The sequence below is a fragment of the Pongo abelii genome, chromosome 16 (genome assembly GCF_028885655.2).
Source record: "Pongo abelii isolate AG06213 chromosome 16, NHGRI_mPonAbe1-v2.0_pri, whole genome shotgun sequence".
Taxonomy (NCBI): domain Eukaryota; kingdom Metazoa; phylum Chordata; class Mammalia; order Primates; family Hominidae; genus Pongo; species Pongo abelii.
The window spans coordinates 54,759,400-54,773,845 of NC_072001.2; the positions used below are offsets into that span (position 1 = coordinate 54,759,400).

The 14,446-nt window shown below is 42.4% G+C and overlaps 1 protein-coding gene across 1 annotated transcript in view; it reads left to right on the forward strand.

The window, feature by feature from the left end:
- Positions 1-11,963: 11,963 nt before the first annotated feature.
- The window catches only part of TMOD3 (tropomodulin 3), an 82,069-nt gene continuing 79,586 nt past the window's right edge, over positions 11,964-14,446 (forward strand). Inside the window, exon 1 of the mRNA XM_002825463.6 lies at positions 11,964-12,488. The gene's annotated coding sequence lies outside the window, so the exon portion shown is untranslated. The remainder of the gene's footprint in view (positions 12,489-14,446) is intronic.

Consider the following 14,446-nt stretch of genomic DNA (forward strand, 5'->3'; position numbering starts at 1 on the left):
TGACCCCACGGCAGCGTCTAGGGGTGAATGTTTACAGCTGAAGCCCCAGTGGGCACGTTACAGGGTGCTCTCTTAGTTTGCCGTCTATAGGCAGCTTGTGTTAACCACTCAATTAGAACTTATTACCTTGCCTCAAGGACAGAGGGCTTTCTGTATCCTGGGTTCTTGCCTTGGTGTGCTAGAAGAATTGGATCACACGTGGGCTTGGAGAATGAGTGCAAACTTTTATTGAGTGGAAGTAGCTCTCCACAGATGGGGGAGCCAGAGGGAGTTGGTTTTCCCTTGTAGTTCTGGCCGCTCGGCCGGTTGTCCTCCGACTGCCCTGGCCAAACTCCGCCTCATCCCACTGGTGGATGGCCGCATGGCCTGCCGCATGCATCTGTCGGTGTATTCCTCCACCAACGTGCTCTCCTCAGTGCCCTATCTACAGCCAGCCATTTGTATCTTCTTCCACCGACCCTCTCCGAAGTCCGGCCGCCTGTGTCTCCACCTTGCCAGTGTCTCGGGTTTTTATAGGCCCAGGATGGGGGCGTGGCGGGCCAGGGTGGTCTTGGGAAATGCAACATTTGGGCGGGAAGGCAGGAGTGCCTGTCCTCACCTAGGTCCGTGGGGGTGGAGCCCTAGCCAGAGACCACACCGCCCTCTGCCCAGCGCTTCCCTAACCCCGTTCCGTATCATTTAAAGGGACTACACTCTCTCCTTCCCAGCACTCACGTATCACATGGGTATTAACGCCAACAAAGCTCTCCATTTTATGCCAACAATGTCAAGAATTTAAGCAGGATTGAGTGAATCTTACTCATTTTTAAATTTCTACTGATCATTCCCTTCTAGCACACAGGCCCTCCCCCATCACTCCAAGAACTGAATACAAATAAGAGAACTGATGCAGGCATTACTCCTGACCCACCTTCTCATTAGCTCAGCCCTTGTGATTTCCCTCATGTTTCCCTTGTTTAGGCTTGCTCTGCCTTGTGGGTATCCTCTTTTGGATTTGCCCATTTGGCTTCTGGAGTGACTCCTTGAATTTCACATCTGTTTTGTGTTAGACTTGACTTTGTTATGGACCAACCTCTCTCAGCTTGATAACTCAGCCTTTTTTTATGGCTTTCAGAAGTAGTGGCCTGTGTCCCCTCTTCTCTGGTTATCAACCCACTGCCTGCCTACTCCCAGCAGTCGGGGAGCACAATCAGATACCATGGCCTCTGGCAAATGTCCCACACATCCAAAGACCTCACTAGAACTAGATGTTTGTGTGCTTGCATGAGATTGGGCTATGCTTCAGGCCCCACCAACCTAAGAAGAGAGATTATGTAGGAAAGTCAGGCAGGCGTATGACTCAAAATGTGTGGTGGTGGGGAGGAGATTCTACAAACCGTTGACCACTGGACATATAAATCCAGAGCAAAATTTTAGAAAAGTGTATTCTCCACTTTAGTGGTTTGTAAGCAGTTGGAAGTGAAGCAGTGACCTCTAAAAGCCAGCACAGATTCACTTAAAATAATTGATAGGAAATCTTGAGAGCAAAGTCAAAAAAACACACTGGGTTTGGATTACAGTAAGACATTTGACAAAGCCTCACAGCAACCTTGAGAAATACGGGCTACATAACAGAGAGTTGCTAACTAGTTTTGTTTTTTTGTTTTTATTTTGTTTTTTTTTTTAGATGGAGTCTGGTTTACACCTGTTTTATTGGCATCTCTTCTGGTTTACTGGTTATCTTGAATTTTTTTTTTTTGAGGCGGAGTTTCACTCTGGCACCCAGGCTGGAGTGCAGTGGCGCCATCTCGGCTCACTGCAACCTCCGCCTCCTGGGTTCAAGAGATTCTCCTGCCTCGGCCTCCTGAGTAGCTAGGATTACCGGCACCCGCCACCATGCCCGTCTAATTTTTGTATTTTTAGTAGAGATGAGGTTTCACCATGTAGGCCAGGCTGGTCTCAAACTCCTGACTTTAGGTGATCCGCCCATCTTGGCATCCCAAGGTGCTGGGATTACAGGCGTGAGCCACCACACCTGGCCCAATGTGGCTAACTAGTTAAATGACTGGTTTAGACAATTGATCATAAGTAAATGCTAATGGATGGATTAATTTCAACCAGGTTTTAGTAGCCACCACAAGGCTCTTTCCTAGACACGTCTTGTTTAGCAGTTGATCGGTGTGTGATACTGATAGAACGCTGATGAGGTATTCAGCTGATAGGCACTGGGAGGGACAAGGAATACTTTGATAGGTTCAAAAATATATGGACAGGCCAAAGTATAAGTCTGTATCTAATTGGATAAAATTTAATAGATGTAATAGTATGTTTTTTTACTTTTAATTTTAAAAATCAACTTACAAAATAGCATGAGGAGAATATAACTCAACTGCCATCTGTGTGAAGAAAGACTTTGATGTTTTAGTTTATTAAAAGCTTAATGTGGATACACACAAAAACACACACACACACGGAGCAATAAATTAAATCATGCCACCAGAGAAAATCACCTTCACTGAAAGGAAGACAGGAAGGAAAGAAAGAAGGAAGAGAAGACCATAAAGTAACTAGAAAACAACAAAATGGCAGGAGTAAGTCCTTACTTAGCAGTAATAACATTGAATATAAATGGACTAAACTCCCCAGTAAAAAGACATACTATCTTTTTATTGGGCTGAATAACATTTTTAAAAAAGACTGACTGATCTGTTGCATACAGGTAACGCTTTACCGTTAAAGATACACGTAGGCTGAAAATGAAGGGATGGAAAAAGATATTTCATGCTAATGGAAACCAAAAAAGAACAGAAGTCATTATACTTATATCAGACAAAACAGAGTTCATGACAAAACTGTAAGAAGAGACAAAGAAGGTCATTATGTAATGATAAAGGGGTCAATTCAGCAAGAGGATATAACAATTTTAAATACATGTGCCCCCAAATATTATTAGAACTAAAGAGAAAGAGAGAGAGAGAGACCTCAATGCAATAATAGCTGGAGACTTCAACACCCCACTTTCAGCATTGGACCCATCTTCCAGAGAGAAAATCAACAAAGAAACATTGGACTTAATCTGCTCTATAGGCCAAATGGACCTAAGGGATATTTACAGAACATCTTATCCAAGAACTGCAGAATACACATTCTTTGCAGCATATGGATCATTCTCAGGTATAGATGCTTTGTCACAAAACAAGTCTTAATATATTTTTAAAAATTGTGATAATATCAGGCATCTTCTCTGACCACAATGGAATAAAACTTAAAATCAATAGCAATAGGAATTTTAGAAACTATACAAATACACAGAAATTAAACAATATGCTCCTGAACGACCAGTGGGTCAATAAAGAAATCAGAAAGAAAATTGAAAAATTTTCTTGAAACAAATGATGATGGAAACAACATACCAAAACCTATGGGATACAGTGAAAGCATTACCAAGAAGGAAGTTTATAGTGTCTACATCAAAAAAAGAAGACAAACTTCAAATAAATAATGAGGCATCTTAAAGGACTAGAAAAGCAAGAGCAAGCCAAACCCGAAATTAGTAGAAGAAAAGAAATAATAAAGATCAGAGCACAAATAAATGAAACTGAAATGAAGAAAATAACATAAAAGATCAATGAAACAAAAAGTTGGTGTTTTGAAAAGATTAGGAAAATTGACAAACCATTACTCAGACTAAGAAAAAAAAAAAGAAGACCCAAATAAATAAAATCAGAAATGGGAAGGGAGACACTACAACTTATACTACAAAAATTCAAAGGATCATTAGTAGCTACTATGAGCAACTATATGCAAATAAATTGGGAACCTAGAGGAAATGAATAAATTCCTAGACACATAAACCTATCAAGATTGTACCATGAAGAAATCCAAAGTGTGACCAGACCAACAACAAGTAACGAGATTGAAGACATAACAAAAAGTCTCCCAGTAAAGAAAAGCCCAAGACCTGATGGCTTTACTGCTGAATTCCACCAAACATTTAAAGAAGAACTAATACCAATTCTACTCAAACTGCTCCAAAAAAATAGAAGAGAAGGGAAGACAAACTCATTCTGCAAGTCCAGTATTACCCTGAGACCAAAACTAGACAAAGACAAATCAAAAAAAGAAAATTACAGACCAATGTCTCTGATGAATATTGATGCGAAAATCCTCAACAAAATACTAGCAAATTGCATTCAACAAGATGCATTTAAAAGATCATTCTTCATGACCAAGTAGAATTTATCCCTGGAATGCAAGGATGGTTCAACATACATAAATCAGGCCAAGAGTGGTGGCTCACGCCTGTAATCCCAGCACTTTGGGAGCCTGGACAACAAGGTGAAACCCTGTCTCTACCAAAAAACAAAAAATTAGCCACGCATGGTGGTATGAGCCCATGGTCTCAGCTATTAAGGAGGCTGAGGTGAAAGAATCGCTTGAGCCTAGGAGGTAGAAGTTCCAATGAGCCAAGATTGTGGTACCGCATTCCAACCTGGGTGACTGAGCAAGAACCTCACTCAAACAAAAAAAAAAACAAAAAAAACCCACCAGAAATCAATCAATGTGACACACCATATCAACAGAGTGAAGGACATAAACCATATGATCATTTCAATTGATGCTAAAAAAAATTGATAAAATTCAATGTCCCTCCATAATAAAAACCCTCAAAAAACTGGGTATACTTTGGGAGGCCAAGGTGGGCGGATCATGAGGTCAGGAGATTGAGACCATCCTGGCTAACACAGTGAAACCCCATCTCTACTAAAAAATACAAAAAAATTAGCCGGGTGTGGTGGCAGGCACCTGTAGTCCCAGCTACTCAGGAGGCTGAGGCAGGAGAATGGTGTGAACCTGGGAGGCAGAGCTTGCAGTGAGCTGAGATCGCACCACTGTACTCCAGCCTGGGCGACAGAGCGAGACTCCATATCAAAAAAAAAACAAAACTGGGTATAAAAGGAACATACCTCAACATAATAAAAACCATAAGTGACAGACCCACGATAGTTTCATACTGAATGGGAAAAAATTAACTCTTTCCTCTAAGATCTGGAACAAGACAAAGATGCCCACTTTCACCACTGTTATTCAACATAGTACTGGAAGTTCTAGCAAGAGCAATCAAACGAGAAATAAATAAAGAGCATCCAAATTAGAACAGAAGAAATCAAACTATCCTTGTTTGCAGATGACATAATCTTACATTTGGAAACACCTAAAGATGCCACCAAACAACTATTAGAACTGATTTAAAAAATTCCATAAAGTTGCAGGAAACAAAGTCAACATATAAAAATCAGTAGCATTTCTATATGCCAACAGTGAACAACCTGAAAAAGAAATTTAAAAAGTAATCCCCTGATGGTGCTTTTCATGTTCTAGTAATGCACACATTTTGGCCCTGGCTCCTGATACCACAAGTTTCTTTTATGTACTTAGGCTCATTTATGGATGCATCACTTTAAAAGCCAGGAATTTAGGAAAGGTTCATAATATTTTTATAGAACCTTAAGCTTTTTGAAGGGTAAACACTTGTAAAACTTCTCTAAGAACTGGTCGGGTGCAATGGCTCAAACACGTAATCCTAGCACTTTGGGAGGTCATGGTGGGTGGATCACTTGAAGTCAGTAGTTTGAGATCAGCCTGACCAACATGGTGAAACCCTGTGTCTACTAAAAATACAAAAAAATTAGCTGGGTGTGATGGTGCATGCCTGTAGTCCCAGCTACTCAGAAGGCTGAGGCAGGAGAATCACTTGAACCCGGGAGGCACAGGTTGCAGTGAGCCAAGATCGCGCCACTGCACTCCAGCCTGGGCAATAGAGCAAGATTTCATCTAAAAACAAACAAACAAACAATCAAAAATTAAAAACTTAAGGACGGCAAAAATGAAGAGAGTTTAGTTAATGGGTACAAAAATACACTTGGAATAAGTTTGAGTGGTTCAACAGCACAGTAGGGTGACTGTAGTTGTCAATAATGTATTGCATATTTCAAAATAGCTGGAAGAGATTTGAAATGTTCTCAACACAAAGAAATAATCAATGTTTGAGATGATGACCAATTACCCTGGTTTGATTATTACACATTGTATCAGGTATCAAAATATCACGTGTACTCCCATGCATATGTACAATTATAATGTATCAATAAGAATTTAGTAAAAGACAAAAAGAAACAATTATTTAAGACTTTCAAGCAAATAGGAAAATAAGCTGACAATTACTGCAAATATCAAGAAGGAATCCATTGGCTAGATAACCTAGAAAAAACAATATATTGTTTTCAAGCCAATAAATGTTTATAAAAAATTTAAATAATACAAGGAGGCCAGGCGCGGTGGCTCACACCTGTAATCCCAGCACTTTGGGAGGCCGAGGCTGGAGGATCACTTGAGGTCAGGAGTTTGAGATCAGCCTGGCCAACATGGTGAAACTCCGTCTCTACTAAAAATACAAAAATAAGTCAGGTGTGGTGGTGCATGTCTGCAGTCCCAGCTACTCAGGAGACTGAGGCAGGAGAATCGCTTGAACCCAGGAGGTGGAGGTTGCAGTGAGCTGAGATCGTGCCATTGCACTCCAGCCTGGGTGACAGAGTGAGCCTCTGTCTCAAAAACAAATAATAATAATAAATAAAAACAAGGAAAAGTAAGCAGAAGTTACATCATATCACAACTCTGGTCTTGGTAGAAGGGTTTGGGTTATCTAGCATTTATCATTTAAAGACCTGAATTTAATTCTTATTTAATTCCATTTATGACAGGGATCATATTCATTCACTCGCCTGAGCTGAAATTTGGCTTTCTGTAGTGACTGTAGGAGAGTCTAACAATGGACAGCACTGGGAAATTATTGCTTCTATAGTAAATGTTAAACTGAACAGTTTTAGCACTAACATTTTTAATATTATTAAAATAATATTAAAATTTGGGGATAATATTTTAGGTTTATGTGTATATCCCAGAAGTTTATTCTTTAATAGTGGTGTTTGTCATCAACTTCGGCTGCAGCTGAAGAGTGACTTATTTTTTGGCCCTTTTGGCATTTGGCTGAAATGTGTATTCAGTGCACTTCTAATGGAGGCATAATGGGGTATGAAAATATGGGAAAGGCAAAATTAATTCCAGCTGATGGCATTAGTGAAGGTTGAGTGGGGAACAGACATTTGAGATGGACAATGAAACATGAGGAGACTTCTAACAGGCAGAGATGGGTGATAGAAAAAGGGCATTTGAGGCCAAAAAGTGTGCTTGAATCTTTCCTGTAAAACTGTATGCACACAGGTGTGGTGGCTCACGCCTATAATCCCAGCACTTTGGGAGGTCAAGGTGGGCAGATCACCTGAGGTCAGGAGTTTGAGACCAGCCTGGCCAACGTGGTGAAACCCCGTCTCTACTAAAAATACAAAAATTAGCCAGGCATGGTTGTGCACACCTGGAATCCCAGCTACTCGGGAGGCTGAGGCAGGAGAATGGTGTGAACCCGGGAGGCGGAGCTTGCAGTGAGCCAAGATCATGCCACTGCACTCCAGCCTGGGTGACAGAGAGAGACTCCATCTCAAAAAAAAAAAAAAAAAAAAACCCAGTATGCACCCAGCCATGATGTTTGTCTTCTGTGATTCCTACCTCCCACTGCTTCCATAGGATTCCTACCTCCAAGCTTCTATCATGAAATCCTTACCTTTTCGTTTCAAATTTATGTCTTTAGTTTTTCTCAGCTCTCCTATAAATACACGTTTTTACATACACACAAAATATGCTTACATATACCAAAGTAACTATTTCCTAAAGGAACTCTTTGATAACAAGAAAAGTGCTACTGTTATTAATTAGCATATGATGATTCAGTCTGACATGCTTTCTGAGTCACTCTGGCTGGAAGTTTAGAGATAACACTAATTAGAGCTTGTAATATTAACACGTAAAGTAGAGTTGGAGTGTCATTTTATCAATCACTTTCACTCTAACCAAACCCTGAACACTAATGGGAACCATACTGTGTCCCTTGTTCAAATATTTTACCCGAAGGCCTCAGATTTGTTCTCTGTAGTGTGTTAGCGTGTTGAACTTCAACTGTTTTCCATTACTTGAAGTGGGTTAAATGCAGAAGGTTGGGGGTGCCATACCACTTCTAGTTCAGATCATCATGTTTCTTTGATTAGGCACTGTAGTAGTCAGCTTTTGCTAAGTAAGTCTATAGTAACAAACGAAAGTAAACCTCAGTTTCCTCTTTGCTCACATTATATATTATGTCAGCTAGTGGCTGAGGCTCTGATCCATGTAATTTCTTATTCTAGAACCCAGGCAGAAGGACCAGCCTCTATTCAGAACTTGCCTTTCTCTTGGTGGAGGGAAAGAGCAGGCACACTAGTAGAGAAAGGCAGTGACTCTTAAAGCTTCCACCCAGAACTGTCGGATTGTCCCTTCCGCTTATATTTTATTGACCAAAGCAAGATTCATGTTTCTAAACTTTGTGATTACAATATGACATTTAACCGAAGAGAGTAGGAAAATCCCATCATGGGATCATAGCCAAGCCTGGAATGCCTACGGGGCAGCACTGGAAGTCACACAGTAGTGGGCAAGCCTGTCTGTTCCTCTAAAGGAGAGCAAATATTTGGGAACAATATTTCAATCTACCACAGGCATTTAGTGGACTTACCTTTTCACTTATTTATGTAAATATAATTTCCATGTTTTTCCTGTTTGTTTACCTTCAAGAATTATGTTTCCAACTCTAAGGGAATAGTGGCAACCCTAAATTATGGCCTTTTTAAAAGAGAGCTCTGTCTCTATTTCAGGACTTTCACAGGATCTTATTCTCTTGTGTAGTCAACCCTCCTGCAGCTGGTGTTTACATCTGAATCAGGTCACTGGCTGGCATTTACAGGTGAACCTTCTGGTTCTGTGTCCCAAGAGGAGAGTAGGAGAGAGAGGGAAGAACCCAACATTCATTTATTTACAAATATTTATTGAATAATTTCTGTGTGCAGGCAGTATTGTAGATGCTAGGGATGGAGGAGTAAACAAAGCAAAGTTTGTTGAGCTTCCACTAAGGAAACAAGCAATATGATGCTATGTGGTAAAAGTGCTATGACGACAAGTAAAGAAAGGAGAGAATGACAGGGTAAGGTGATAAGAGAATGACAGGGTAAGAATGACAGTGTAAGGAAGACTTTCAGAGGTAACATTTGAGCAGAACCTTCATTAAAATGAGGGCATGAGCTAGAAGCATCTGGGAGGAAAATCATTCTCCTGCACAGCGTAAAGACTCTGAGATGGGGAGAAACTAGGCAGGATTAAGAAACCTCAGAGAGGCCAGTATGACTACAGCAGCGTCAGGGAGAATATGTTGTAGGAAACAAAACAGTTATATACAGATTTGTAGAGGTGTTAATTTTGGATTTTATTCTAAATGTGATGGAAGCCATGAATGGTTTGGAGCAAGATGGTGATATGATCTGATTTGTTTTTAAAAGATCATTCTGGGCTGGGAGTGGTGGCTCACGTGTGTAATCCCAGCACTTTGGGAGACCAAAGTGGGCAGATCACCTGAGGTCAGGAGTTCAAGACCAGCCTAGCCAACATGGCGAAACCCCGTCTCTACTAAAAAAATACAAAAATTAGCTAGGTGTGGTGGGGTGGGGGGCCTGTAATCTCAGCTACTAGGGAGGCTGAGGCAGGCAGAACTGCTTGAACCCTGGAGGCAGAGGTTGCAGTGAGCAGAGATCATGCCACTGCACTCCAGCCTGGGCAACAGACAGAGACTCCGTCTCAAAAAAAAAAAAAGTCATTCTGGCTGCTAATATAGAGAATGTGTTATAGCAAAGGAGTGGAAGAAGTGAGGAAGGTTCTACCTCTTCAGTGCTATCCAGTACTAAGGTATTATTCTTAACATCTCCGGCCCCATATGTGGCATTTAATGTACACGGATTTAAGAGATTCATGTTTATAAGCTTTGTGATTAAAATACGATAATGTATGCCTGAAGAAAGGAAAAAATCCACCATCAAATTGCATTATTTTAGAAAAAGGAACTAAAATAAGATGTATACATTCGTTAGGAAAAATTTGAAATGAATAGCGAAAATATATCTAATATTTGCCTAACAGCCCATATTGGAAGGTGAGAGAGGAAAAGTGTAATAAATTAAGTCAGTCAGACACTGAATTAAAAAGTCTCTCTGACCAAAGCAAAATAAGCCATATTGCAGAGGAAAGTCCTTCTTAAAATAAACCATATCAGCTGGGTATGGTGTTGCATGTCTATAATTTCAGTACTTTGGGAGGCCACGGTGGGAGGGTCCCTTGAGCCCAGGAGTTCAAGACCAGCCTGGGCAACATAGGGAGACCCTGTCTCTACAAAAAATAAATTTAAAAAAATTAGCTGGGTGTGGTGGCATATGCTTGTAGTCCCAGCTGCTCAGGCTGCTCAGGAGGCTGAGGCTGGAGGATTGCTTGAGCCCAGGAGGTCAAGGCTGCAGCAAGCCATGATAGCGCCACTTCACTACAGCCTGGGTGACAGAATGAGATTGTCTCAAAAAACAAAAAATGGATGAGATTTAGGAGACACATCAGTCCCATCAGCAGTGGAAAGCACATTAGAACTTGACTCAAGAGAACTGTGTCTCATCTCTGGATCTCCAATTACTGGCTGTGGGACCTTATACAAATTACTTAACTTTTCTGAGTCTTCATTTGCTTATCTATAGAAATGGAGGATACCAGTTTATTCTTTACAGAGTTTTGAGGACTAGATTAGTTTTGAGGATTAGATGAGATATTACAAATGAAGTGCTGGCCCAGTGGTTGGTATGTATTATAAGTATAAACATTCTTATGAACCCGAATTCTGTAGGAAATTGCTCTCGGAAAGCTGTTATCTCCAAGAGATTGACCCAAAGATGGTATAGGAAATAAAATGCAATGGCCACAAGATTGAATGTTGACTGTCCTCTAAGTATTTGCAATTGAGAAGGGTTTTTTCCTGGCCAGGCACGGTGGCTCACACCTGTAATCCCAGCACTTTGGGAGGCCAAGGTGGGCAGATCACGAGGTCAAGAGTTCAAGACCAGAATGGCCAACGTGTGAAAACCTGTCTCTACTAGGACTACAAAAATTAGCCAGGTGTGGTGGCGCATGCCTGTAATCCCAGCTACTCAGGAGGCTGAGACAAGAGAATCACTTAAACCCGGGAGGCAGAGGTTGCAGTGAGCCGAGATCACACCACTACACTTTAGCCTGGGCAGCAGAACAAGACTCTGTCTTGGAAAAAAAAAAAAGAAGAGTTTTTTTCCCTTAAAAACCTAAACCATCAGTGATCTCCATTGCTGAAATTAGTGGGTGCCAGTTGCATGAAATTCCAGGATGTTTATCTAACCTAGGGTGCTCCCTCCTCTGAGGCGAAGAAGTAGATGCCAGGAGAGGTTTAAACCATTAAGTGGCTCGCACACTGGGTGTAGCTGGAATGTACCTCAAGCAGGCACGTCAGTCCACTTCTTTGGCTGCATTTTTGAAAGGTGTGTCAAAGTTTAGCATTACTCCTGGGGATGGTCTACTCCTGAAGAGCAGGCCAGGAAAATTCCCAGTAAGTGACTAAATGAATAAATGGAAAAATGTCGCAGTTCCCTTTCCTCAGAGCCTCGCACAATAGGTAGCCATTACATAAGGCACTGTCAAACAGTCCTCTGAGAGATTCCCACACTCTTCCTCTTCCCTCTAGACTACCCATCTGCCCCAATCCCCCCCTTGAGCAGCCTCTTCTGTTTTTTCTCCCACTACAGCAGCCAGCCCCACCGCCTGGTGCAGAGCTTGAAGATGGAATGGGAAGATAGGATGGGCAGAAACTGCCCTGCAATAGCTACGTCATCCCCGGTTGCATACCTAAGAAAACCACCAAGGTCACCACACTCTGGAGGTGACATTCGCATGAATTATGCCTCTCTTGGGCTTTAGATTTTATTCCTTTACTTTTCTATAACTCTGTCATGACCAGTTTAAAGGCCCCAATGTCGGGTCCTCGCATTAACAACCAAGGCTACAATGCAAGCCCTGCCGTGTGCGCTTCTTTACAAAAGGTCAAAGTAAAAAGGAAATCTATACCAAAGAGCCTCTAGATACTATTTCCAGCTTCGGAGAAGTCCATAGTAGGTACTTCCAGGGGTAGAGAACATTGTCTTAGACTGGGATAAGGGTTGGTATTCGCAGTCCCCTTCCTACGTTCTGCCCATTATAAAGACCAGGGTCAGCGTTGAGCCGCGCCCTTCTTGCTAGAACTACAACTCCCAGGAGGCCCCGCGGCACGGGAGTGCGCACGCGCGTCGGAGGCGAAGGAGGAACCCGCAGCACCGACAGGGCGGTCGAGTGAGGGAGCTGCTGGCGGGTGGGTCAGGCAACTCCTTGGGAGGCCGACGCGGGCGGACCGGCGGGTGCTGGGAACCGAGCCTCGGCTTGCGGCCGGCAGTTTCCGTGGGTCTGTGAAGAGGTCGGCGGCCCCTGCGGGCGCCAGTCAGGTAAGCCCAGCCCGGTGCTTTCCAGGAAGTCCGTCTGCGGGCGCGGGTAGGGAGTCGCACCGGCCATGGTGGCTGAGGAGGGAGAGGTTGCTGCCCGCCGGCCGCCCGACTCCAGGCTCCTTCCCGACGGGTCCGTCTCGGGGAGCAGGGGTGCGCGGGGGCTGCTTCTGCGCGAACGGGCCGGGCGGGGGACGTGGGGCGCGCTGGGCGTCGCCCGCCGGTCGAGGCGCGCGAACCCGGCGTTCCCGGTGAATCACCCGCGGCCCGGGCGCCCGGGTTCGGGACCGGCCCCCTCCCCTCCCGCTGAGCCGCGGCCCAGCTGGGTCCCTGCATCCCACCCGGCATCGCCGGGACACGATCGCACCGAGATGGCACCGAGCCTCCTTCAAAGGCTTCGGCTCGTTGAAAGTGGGGCGGCGGAGTGAGGGAGCCAAAACTTAGGGCACACCCTTTTTGTGATTGAAATGTGGCTGCCCTTGCATTCACCGGTTTGATCTGTCTGCTCTTAGAATTAAGTTCCTAGCTCCCAGGCAGCACAGCTGGATCCGGCTGGGAAGTTTGTGTGTTAGTTTGTTTTGAGGACGTGACTGGGTCGTTATATTTTTGCTTGCGGGGGGTGGTGTGTTTCCTCCGCAAGCCTGCATTCTGATTACAAACAGAAATGGGAAACAGCCACAGTTTCTTTCTTTCTTTTTAATGTTTAGTTAAGAATCGCATTTCCAACTTGCCTTTGGCCTCTGTTAAAACCAAAAGTCATCTGGCAATGAACACTGCAGTAAAACTTACCCCAGGAGGCCATACTTCAACAGGAAATAAGCCTGTGGAGATTTAAGTTAGTTATGTGCAACCTCCCTTGGTTTGTAACATTTTCATGCAGCTCATGTCTCCTCTCCTTTTCTGAGAAACCTTCAGATTAATTTTTTTGGAAGATTAAATTGATTAATTGGCCCGTCAAAAATATATTAGGCTTGGAAAAATAGCTTTGCCAAGTCTCATTTACTCTTGCTAGTTTCTTCTTCCTAGGCACCTTTTCACCTTTAAGAGTCAGCAATCATAATAGTTACAGTCCTCTTTCTTACACATTCCTACGAAAGGAACAAAACGAATTAAAATGTCCCAATATATTTTAATTCTTGGAGCTTTCTTTGCTTTTGCAATTCTCAGAAATTGTAGTTTGCTAATCTTTAAAATTAGGTTGTTGGACCAGATGACCCCCAAGATTATTCCGCCCCTAAATATCTCTGGTTTTTTACAAGTTCATTTATTTTGCTCATTCAGGAAACACTGGCGATATGAATTCCAAGTCCTATGCTAGACATGAGAAAGAGCAAACATGAGTTCTTGAGAATGCTGTAGACCTACTGCTCAATTTTATTTAATCATATTTTTTATGACTAATTCCTAAATTTTGTGGTATATCCAATATGCCAACCTACATTGTAATTAATAACTTCATCTGAAGTTAAATAGGTACAGGTCAAATCCCATTCAAAGATTTTTCATGTCTTAATTACTGGCCCATTGAAACAAAACAGGTTTGGTACAACAGAAAGGCCCTGAATGGTGGAGGGCAGTCTTTTCAAACACTTTAGCATGCATAATTCATTCAAGATATTGTAGATTTGAAGTAGAGCCCAAAGTCTATATGTCTGATAGGTGATGCTGTCAGAGACCACACTTTGAATGTCAAGTGTGGGGAGGTAATTTTAGAGGTATTTTCAGGTATTTTTAATGGCAATTTAAATACTGGTACTGATAACTGATATCAGATACATAATTGATGGCTTTTTCAACTCTCAGTTTTTTAAAATACTGTAGTCCTATTAACTCTAACAAGAACAATTGTCTTCATAAGTTTTTCTCTTTCCTTTTCCTTTCTCTTTGCTAGTTTTTCTTTTTTCTCTTTGCTTTTTTTTTTTTCTCTCCTCCTCTTCCTTCCTTAATTGTTTTCATTCACA